The 11233-nt window shown below is 31.7% G+C and overlaps 1 long non-coding RNA gene across 1 annotated transcript; it reads left to right on the forward strand.

Moving 5' to 3' along the window:
- Positions 1–1072: 1072 nt before the first annotated feature.
- LOC129892063 (uncharacterized) lies at positions 1073–2549 on the forward strand. The gene is made up of 2 exons (XR_008767255.1): positions 1073–1296; positions 2041–2549. It is a non-coding gene; the product is annotated as an uncharacterized LOC129892063 (long non-coding RNA).
- The last annotated feature ends 8684 nt before the right edge of the window (positions 2550–11233 follow it).

Raw genomic sequence — 11233 nt, forward strand, 5'->3', positions numbered from 1 at the left:
CATTGAAGTTTAAGGCTATATTTATAGCCATATTTACAAGTGGAGGAAAATATTAGTGGCAATTTACCCACTTAAAAAGTAAATGGACTATCCACCATTTTAAGTGGACAACCATTTTACTTGGTTGATAATACTTTTAATACAAGTTTAGATTTATCATAGTATTGCTATATATTGCTATAAATGATAATAAATAAAAAAATATCATTAAAATCAGTAATTAATTTTTAAAAAGCACTCAATCAAGTAATTTTTCCTATATAATAATGAATTAAATAGTGATAGAGATTTTCTTTTACACAATGAATAAACTAGGTGTGTTTGGTATGGATGAAAACATTTTTGAAGAAAATGTTTTTGAATTTTTTATGCTTGGTATAAGCTCCTTGAAATGAGGAAAATGATTTCTCTAATAAAAATAGGGAAAACAAGTTGCATAAATGACATTACAAATTTATTGTCTCCTCCCTGCTCACTCAACACTTCCAACCCTCATAAAAATAAGTAAAAGACCACTTATTTTTCAAAAAAAATATTTTTTAGAAAATTATTTTCCGTAAAAAATATTTTCCTTCGTGCCAAATACAACCTGATGTAGCAAAATATTAGAAAAGATAAGATTAAATGAAAATACGCTAATTACAAACAAGGAGCTTCTAATTTTTTTTACACAAAATAACTAAGTATAGTAAGTAGCTTGTCATGATACTCATGGAGAAAAATGCACTCTTCTTTATGGGTTCAGTCCCTGTCTAATAATTTTTTTTATTAGAAAACTAGAATATGTTCTAATGAAGCAAAATAAAATATTAATTAAGTAAAGAATCATTCTGAAAAATAACAATTAGGTCATGTACTTTATCCGTATATGACTCACCATTCATTTTTAAATGTGAGAAAAGTCCAAAAGTTGGGTGCTTGCTATTCTAGCGTTAATAATACGTCGGGGAGTGTCAACTCAATAATATCACTTTATAATAGCAAATATTTTTTGACGGTTATAATAAAATGTTATTATATAACATAATATGAAAATTAATTTTTATTAGAAGAAGATTGTTATAAAGATGTTTGGACTGCACTTAATTATTTAAGTGAAAAACAGGATGACCAGGTTCAATGAACCTATAAAAGGAATCTATTGAAATAATAGCCCCTCAATTCCATTTGCTGGTTGAGAATTCCTATAAAGAAGTTGTGATTGATGAAATGAAAATATGAATTTCAAACACAGAGGATGTAATTGTTTCATTATTATTTCTTCATATTCAAACTTTCTTCTATGAGTTAGTTCAGGTATTTTAATTTATCCAGCCTTTTCTACTTATTTACTTGTTTATTTTTTATTGTTAGACCTAATCTTTTATGATATAATAATCTGTTTTAATTTATGTGTTACATAAACTTTCTTTTAGTTATTCAAAGATAATACCACGTTTTATATTTATTGAGTTTTCATTTTCAATATTTTTATTTTATGCTTAATGATGCTCGGTTATAGTAATGATATGCCATGTTTAAGATGGATTTAAAGGATATTATCTGTATTATCATACATATTCTTGTTTAAAATTACAATCTTTAAAATATTGTTTACATTGGTACATTTTGTGTCTAAACAAATTAACGCACACAAAATAAGAGGAAAACAATAAAAAGGTGAATATATCTGTATCTGAATTCTTTGGCTCAACTAATTCATCCTCTATTTTTTATTTTATTTTTTACAATTTCCCATCAAATTATTCTGAATTGAGACATATATGATTTCATATAGAGTATTAAAATAGGATTGATTTCTTTTCAATTAATTGTTATTATTTCAGAAAGTTACGTTTCTTCTCATCTTCAATTTTCTTTATTAAAAAAAATAAATTTCTGATTTAATAATTATTAATTGAGTGACAATTGAAAAATAGTTTCTATTAAAATATGGTTTCCCTCATCCCAATTTCATTAAGTGGAAGGATAAAAATAATACTATCCATATTATTTATCAAGAAAAATACTAAATCATGAAATATTATTTTCCTTATGCAGGAAGCTGAGCAGCCTTTAACCATGAAGAAATTACGTACACTACATTTTCAACCTTGAGTTCATGCCAACAAACGTACTCATCTGAAGATCATTATTTTTTTAAAAACAAAAATGACTATAAGGAACATTTGCACAACCAGTTAGGTACTGGTCCAATAAAATAGTTAAGGAGAATGCAAGTTAGTCTGAATGCGGTCATCATTATAATTAAAACAAAAAGTAACTCAAACGAATCATAGCATACAAGTGGTGGAGACAGAGTTTTTATCATGGAGCTACCTAGGCTTCCATCTACTATACATAAAATATGGTCTTGTATATGTAATATGATTTTCCGACAAACGAAAATTTGGATGAATCATTTCACCCCTTTAGCTTTGCCCTTACTCGGTAAGCATCGATTTGATGAGTTCCCCCAGTAAACTTCATTGTTATTGTATCAGATACTTATTTTCTCTTTAATTTCCTTATCGAATAAAAGGATATTTACGTTCTTTTATAATTAACAATTGATGAAAATTATAACTCCTCATTGGTTTGCTTTTGTTAATTATAACTATTTTATGCTTAATTAATTTATTTATTTATTAAAAACATTTATGTGCTTCCATTAAGGTGAAATCTATGGGCTTGTGTTGTCTTTAACTTTTATAACATTAAGGGAGGTGAGATCGTAAATTGAAGTAAACTAGGTTCAAATATGCCATTATGCTACATTATTTATGACATTTGGAATTGATTGACATAGATTAGTTTTAGCTAGAAACCGTAACAAATGTTATATTCCTTTTTGGTTTATAATTTCATATGCTCTTTCCAATTCCAAAACTGGCAAAACGTTGTTATACTATAATTTAGGGGTGTTCCGATTTTTTATTAAAATCAAAATCAAATAATAGTCGGTTTTTAAATCAAACCAAGCTAAATATAATAGATATTTATCGATTTGATTGTTATCGATTTTAGTTCGATTATTCAATTTTTAACCCCCCCCCCCCCTATATATATGATAACTTATAGAAATCTCACTAGTTTAGGAGCTAATAAATATGTAATTATTTTAAACTATAGGAAAAAATAATAAATATGGTAGAAATATTTATCTAATTAAGTAGTTTTTCCATATTTTTCCTTCTTTTTCTATTATTATATGTTGACATCCAAACAGTAACACTTATGTAGCGGCACTAATCCACGAAGGGCTTCTGGATACATCACTCAAAAAACATTCTCTCTCCTCTAAATCCTTTTCTCTCGTTCTCTCCCCATTTTCAAGATCCAAATATTTAAGAAATTTACTGAGCATGTTCCTAATTTCTCGCCTAAAATCACTCACACAAGTTAGAGAGGTTACAATCTATCATTTCCTTTTGATTTTCAACTGCATTCTCTCTCTATTTTTATAGCTTTTACTCAGCATATCCCTAATTTCTCACTCATGATTCTGATTCTTCTAGTAGTGGTGGTTTAGATGAAAATAGATTCAAACACCGTAATAAGACCTTTAATTATGAAGAAATTGCGAAAGGATGCTTGTTCAAGTTCGAAATCTCCAGTTCTAATAGTCTCAAGTTCAAAATCTCTGGTTCCAAAAGCTTCCAAAAAAGGAGAAAAAAGTCAAAACAGTAGTCTATTTTCTATGTATCATGTTATTGTATTTTTTATGGCTGGGTGAATGTCGTATTTTGAAATGAGGTTAATCTATCACATTTCATGATACATAAACTTGTTGTTATGTGTCATGTCAATTGTTTTTCTATTTAATACAGAAGTTCACAAAATCTTTCTCTTTTTATCATATTCATAGTTACATATTTGATACATAATTATGTCAAGCGTGTTCTGTTTTTTTATTTAAAAATCTTGATTTTTCTGATACAGTTCAATGTACCTTTCTTAATGTTCCTATTTTGATATTTAAGCTTTTGATATGGTCTTGTTATTGTTGTTCTGATACATAAGGTCTAATGTTTTTTTATAATTTTCTGATACATCAAGTACTAATCAAGATACATAAGGCGTTTCTGACTTTTGCATTGTTTACAATACATTAATTTTTGCTTTTTTTATTATTTTTGAAACCTAAAAGCAAAACAAAGTGTATCATATCAATATGCATAAGCTCTTTATATATATAATGATTAGTCATGCATCTGATTCATAAGGTCACTTTTGTATCATCTATTCTAATGTATCATATCAGATGTACAATGTATCAAGTTCAAGTTGTGTTTAGTCATTTTCCCTGTCAATGCAGGGACTGAAGTATGTCATCCTGGTCAAGGAGAACCGATGGACGTCGAGTAGCTTTTTTGAATTTTGTAGTAGTAGAATGTACAATTTTATTTTTGCACCATCAGTAAATATTTTTTTTGGTTATTCAACAATTTAGCAGATGTTATTGAATATAAATTTTGTTGTTCGTATCATAATTCTTTGTATCAGTTACATATCTCTGGGGAAATTTGAAACTGTGGTGTATTGTACATATTAAGTGTAGATGAATATCAATTTTTGTTCATGATACATAACCTTTCTAATATGTGGTGCATTGTAACAATGCTAATGTATCAACCCTAACTCTGTCAAATGGTCATGTATCAGTTATCAATGTATCAAACTCAAATATAAGATGAAAGTTTATGTATCAGATTCTCATGTATCAAACTTTACTACTTCTGATACATTTATAACTTATATTAATACGAGATGTTATGTATCAACATTAAATCAGTTGAAAGCTAATACAACAATCTTCATGTATCAAGCTTTACTGCTTATATCAGATACATAAGAATCTGATACATAAGCAGTTTTACTATTTCTAATAACATGAGAATCTGATACATGTATCAAGCTTTACTGCTTATGTATCAAATAGACAGATACATAAGAATCTGATACATATATCAAGTTTTACTGCTTATGAATCTGATACATAAACAACTTTACTGCTTCTGATAACATGAGAATCTGATACATGTATCAACCCTTAATCTGTCGAATGGTTATGTTTCAGCTATTCTCATGTATCAAACTCGAATTTACTATGAAAGTTTATGTATCAGATTCTCATGTATCAAACTTTACTGCTTTTGATACATCTACAATCTATATCAATACAAGATGTTATGTATCAACAACAATTCAGTTGAAAACTAATACAACAATCTTCAGTGTATCAACCCTTAATCTGTCGAATATGTCGGAATGGTTATGTATCAGTTATTCTCATGTATCAAACTCGAATTTACTATGAAAGTATATCTGGGAACACTATTATCCTTATACAACAATTTTTCCTGGAATTGATATTAATAACCTTGCTCTATTTTCCTCATCTGTTAAAATACAGAGGGTGTTAAATGCATACGGAAAGTTATAATCTTCAGGACGATACAATTCTTGATTCACCATAACTAGATACAAATTGGTCAAAAGTTCAAGATTCACACGATACTTCACAAACTAAGAAGAATAATCACTCTTCAATTCCAAAACATCAAACTTTATATCTTGAGGTTTATGAATCTCAATAAGATGCAAATGACCACCTGATTCCCAAAATACTCGATGTTCCAGTACCACTGGCCTTCAGGAATATCGGTACTAGGCATTGATTTAAATTCAGTTGAAAACTAATACAACAATCTTCAATGTATCAATTCTTAATCTGTCGAATATGTCGAATGGTTATGTATCAGTTGTTCTCGTGTATCAAACTCGAATTTACTATGAAAGTATATCTGGGAACACTATTGTCCTTATACAATTTACTATGGTTATGTATCAGTTATTCATCTCGATTCGCTTGATGAAATTCGAATTTTGGATTGAAGTTTTTGTTCGCTGTTATGCTCTGTTTTTTGAGTTTTTCATGTCCCTCATAACTGCTACGCTTTGTATGGATTATTTTCCTTGTTTAGCAAAGTAATTGATTGAAACAAAAAATCCTAACTTAAATTACTTTACATTCATAAATAACTCAACAACATTAATTATTGTACACCCCAAAATGTGATGTATCAGAAGAACCAGTAATGTATCGGAAATATGATAAAAATCAGGAAAATCAGGTAATTTAAGAAAAATGAGGAATAAATTATAATTGAGCATTTTTACTATGGGATTTAGGTAAAGTCTTCTTTCTTTTTAGAAAGATGTATGTAACCCGGCTATCTCTCCCTTTTCTTTTTGGCTTAACTCCTTATATTTGTTAAATTTTTAGACATTTTCAAATTATGACATAGTTTAATTGAAATCTGAATATATGATAAAACATTTCTATAAAAAAAATATTCTTACATCAAATTTTTACGCGTATTTCAAGTGTTCATTTAATCGGCATATAAAGTATACATCATTCTTTTTAATAATATGCAGCAGTATCAATTGAAACAAAGCCGAAGTTTTATAATTTATTGAGGCTAATATATATATATAACTATGACATAATTTAATCTAAGTAATGAACTTTTGACACATACAAAAACTTTTTCAATAGTTTAATCAAAAATATTTAATAAAAATATTTTATCATGCATTTAAATGTTCCAACTTACAAAACTTTAAAATTGAAAAATGAGGGGTGATTACATCGAGTGTTTTTTCAAATTAAGAAGATGTTTGTCCACTTGAAGTGAGATTCGTAATCTTTATTTGTGGAAACTCTGGTCCCTAGATATTTTACTTGTCCGACAAAGAAATAAATGTTTATTGACCAGATCCCCCGAGTCTTTTAGCATCGAAAATTTAATTTATACACCAACTCCAAAGTATCATTACATTATCTGACATTCTGACTTAACTCATTTTTTATTATTTTTTTTTTTTAATTATATTCTCTCTATTTCATATTAATTGAATTTATAAGATAATGCATATGCATTAAAAAAAGCATTCAAAGACAAAATTTGAATCATATTTTTCTCTATTACCCTTTTATTTAATCAGTCTCATAAAGATGATTAAAAGTGAAATCATAAATACAAGTAATACTTTATTGAAATATAACTTTGTAAGTAGTGTAGCTTACTCCTAGAAAATTATAAAATTTCATTAATGGAAAGGGTAAATATGAAAAAAAATTCAAACATTTCTCTTGTATTTTGAATAATTCAATTATTTTAAATAATGAAAAAAACTCTAAAAATTTAGTTAATATTAAATAGAGGAAGTATTTTTGTTTAAGTTAACCAGGACAGATTTATTAAAATTGTTGAATCCGACCAACTTCAACTCATGACCTAGAAGCCGTTTGGATTGGATTATAAGCTGCTTATAAGTTGTTTTCAGTTTTTTTTGAATATTTGGCTGATCAACTTAAATTCATTTTGTTCTTAAAATAAGCCTCAATAAATAGTTGGGTTTATTTGTATTAATTTGTTTTAAGCCGTTTATAAGTTGAAAACAACTTATAAGTCAAAAAAAATTGGTCTGCACCTATTTTTTTTTAACTTATAAGCAGTTTTCAACTTATAAATTGCTTAAAAATACGTCAATCCAAACAGGCTACTAGTCATCTTGACAATTTTTTACCACAATAATTAAGAGTTTAGAAACTAGCTATATAAAAAAAATAAAAAATAAAAATTCGTAATTTGTTAAAACAAACAAACAAAATGAAACACTTACTACTTCTGATACAGGAGCCAAGTAAAATAAAATGATGGAATCGAGTAGTATTTTAGACGGTGTTGTATAAAAATAATCTTGATGAAGTCAGTTGTTAAATATTTTAATAATACCACCGACAGAAATATAAAATAGCAACTAGTCTTTTTAAATTAAGTAAAGTACAATTAGAGATACTTAATCCTCATAATGGGCATACATATTTCCAGTAACTAACTGGTGTCACGTTGAATGTTTTTGATCCATGAAGAGGGAACATGACTATCACGTGTTCCTGTTGTGTCAAATCTTCCCCTTAATATTAATCCATCTCCCTTCATTAATTTATTTTACTTTTAAGAGTTATTCATCAAAAAATATTTTTCTAGAAATTATTAATGGAAAAATAGAGTACGGATACAAGAACTTTACAAGTAGAGCAAATCTAGAGTAAAGAGGAGGAAGAAGAGGAGTAGGTTGCATGTGATCGATTTTTCTTTACCAATAGGATACGTTGTCAAGTTTTTTTTTCATGCGAATTAATGAAAATAATTGTGTTATATATATAAGATTCAAAAGTCTTTTTTTATATTTTTAAATCATGTATAAATTAAAATAGACAAACAAAATTCAAATAAAGTACCTAAATTTTTACTATCAACAAAGCAAAGAGGGAAAATAAAAAGAGGAGTTTACTTTGAAAAGTTAGCTAGCCCATTTAGCAAATCACGCCGGGAAACTTACATACAAGTCAAACATCATCCAACTTTAAATTCTATTTTTTTTGAAAGACTACGAACCTTATTTCAAGCCTCAAAACACGGTAATGAACAATTAATGAAGTTTAAGAAATTAATAAAGATTTGGTGTCGACCCGAGTTTCGACTCCGACCCGATACCCAATTTCGACCTGAGATTCGACTCCGATCCAAGACATGATCCCGACCCCAATTTGAGATCCGCCCCCACCCCGAGATCCGACTTAAGATCGAATCCCCGATACCCGAAACCCAATCCCAACCACGACCCGAGCCCTAACACCCGACCTAAGACCCAACTCGACACCGACCTAGACACTAAACACCGGTCGATCCCGAGATCCGACCCAAACCCTTGACCTGACCTTGAGACCCGTCCCCGACCCCGACATCGAGCGGAGACCCGACTCCGACCACGACACCCGACTCGAGTTTCGATCCCGATCTTGACCCCAACCCCGATCCTAAGACCCAACCCTGATTTGAGACCCGACCTCAACTCCGACAGCCAACTCGAGGTCGGATCCGAAACTTGATTCCGAACCCGACCCTAACCTGAGACCCAACCTCGACCCCCATTTCGACACCCAACTCGAGACCTGATCCCAACCCAAGATCCAACCCTGACTCGAGATCCGACCCCAATCCTAACACTCGACTTGAGACCCAACCCCAATTTGAGACCGTACCTGACTCAATTTGAATGTTGGGAGTTGGTTCTCGAATTAAGATCGAGAGTCAGATCTCAAATTGATAATCAAGAATTGGGTATAGGATTAGTATTAGGAATCGATATTCAAGACTTAAATTAGGATGAAAAATTGAAGTGTGAGGTTCAAAATGATTTTGGAAAATGTTTTCCTTACTTTTTTTAGGGAAGTCATTTTCCTTGAGTTTGAGGTTTTTTTTTATGTAAGTTATTTTCCTTGAATTTGAGGAAAATAAGTTGACTTGAAAAATATTTTCCAAAATATTTAAGCCAACCGAACATGAGAGAATTGGAAAACATTTTCTGAAAAATATTTTCCTTCATACCAAACACACCCTAAGTCTACATTTAATTTTTGGTATTTCAAGAGTGTTGTTAGTTGAATACTCTATTTTGCAGTAATTGATTTAAGAAAAGAAATTAATTATTACTTGGATGTATTTAATTGAATAAAATGATATTACAAAGCAGTCGCTTTAAAACGTGTTTGCTAATATAAGGGAAAACATCATCGCAATTTCAAATAAGAAAATTTCCTGAGCCGAGACCCGACCTCGACCCTGACTCGAGAGCCAGACTTGACTCTAGAGGCCCGATCCGAGACCCGACCCCAACCTGGCACCCTACTTTCGACACCAAATTTAAGACCCAACTCAATCCTAACCCAAGACCCGACACCAACCCCAATCTGAGAACTGATTCTGATCCGAGACCCAACTTTCGACACCAAATTCTAGGTCTGACCTCGACTTTGATCCAAGATACGATCCTGACCTGAGACTCGACTTTCGCTACCTAATTCAGGACCCGACCCTAATCCTGACCTGAGAACCAAACCCCAACCCTTGATATTGAACATGGAACTTGACCCCGACCCCGACCCTAAATCGAGACCCAACTTCAACCTAAGATTCGATCCTGATTTTGACTCGAGCCCCCACCTCGATCCTATCCCAAGACCCACCCTGACCCGAGACCCAACTCTCGACACCCAAGTTAGGACCTGCCTCCAAACTTGAACCTAACCCTAATTTAAGATCTGATCCCGAACGACCCCCGATATTCGACCCGAGACCTGACCTCGACACTAGCTTGAGCCCGAACCCTAACATCCTAGATCTGACCCTAACCCTGACCCAAGACCCAATTTCGATCTGAGACCCGATTCCTGATACATGATTTGAGATCCAACCTAACCCTGACCCCCACTCAAGACCCAATCCCGGCTCGAGTCTCGACCCTCGACACCGAATTGAGATCCGACCTCAATTTGAGACCCGATTTAGACTCTGACTAGAAACCCGACCTTGACCTCGATCCGTGACCTGATCCAGACTCCGACTTAAGACTCAATCCGAACTTTCGACCTTGACACTCAAGATTCGACTCCGACCAAAGATCCGATCCTGACTCCCAACTTCAATCCAAGATCTGACTCCGACTCTCGATCCAGATCTCGACATTTAAATTAGAACTTGACTTTCAAACTGGGACCCGCCCTTGCTACCCAACTAGAGATCCGACTGCCGAACTTTGATCCAACCTCTACACCCGACTAGAGACTCAATTGCCAAGGTTTGATCCAAAACCCAACTCCGACACCTGACTCGAAACCCCATCCCAACACTTAAGTCGGGACCCAACCTTGACACCCGACCCATAATTCGACCTCTATAGCTAACTTGAGATTCAACTTCATCAATCTGAAATTCAGGAGCTGGATCTCGAATCGAGGTCGAGAATAAAGTCTCGAATAGAGAATCAGGAGTTGGATCCAAGATTAGTAACGAGAATTGATACCCGAGGCTTAAGTTAAAATGAAAAATTGAGGTGTGAGGTTCAAAATGATTTTGGAAAATATTTTCTTTACTTTTTTAAGGGAAGTCATTTTCCTTAAATTTGAGAAAAATAAGTTGATTTGAAAAATATTTTCCAAAATATTTAAGCCAATCAAACGTGAAAAAATTGGAAAATATTCTCCTTCGTACCAAACACACCCTAAAATAAAAACAAGTATTCCTTAGTGGAGGAAAAAAGTGCAACTCATTTACTTTAAATTCAACTTAAGCAAGTCCCAGTATAGAGCAAAAAATAGTGTCACCATCTTCTATTT

The sequence above is a fragment of the Solanum dulcamara genome, chromosome 6, assembly GCF_947179165.1.
Source record: "Solanum dulcamara chromosome 6, daSolDulc1.2, whole genome shotgun sequence".
Classification (NCBI taxonomy): domain Eukaryota; kingdom Viridiplantae; phylum Streptophyta; class Magnoliopsida; order Solanales; family Solanaceae; genus Solanum; species Solanum dulcamara.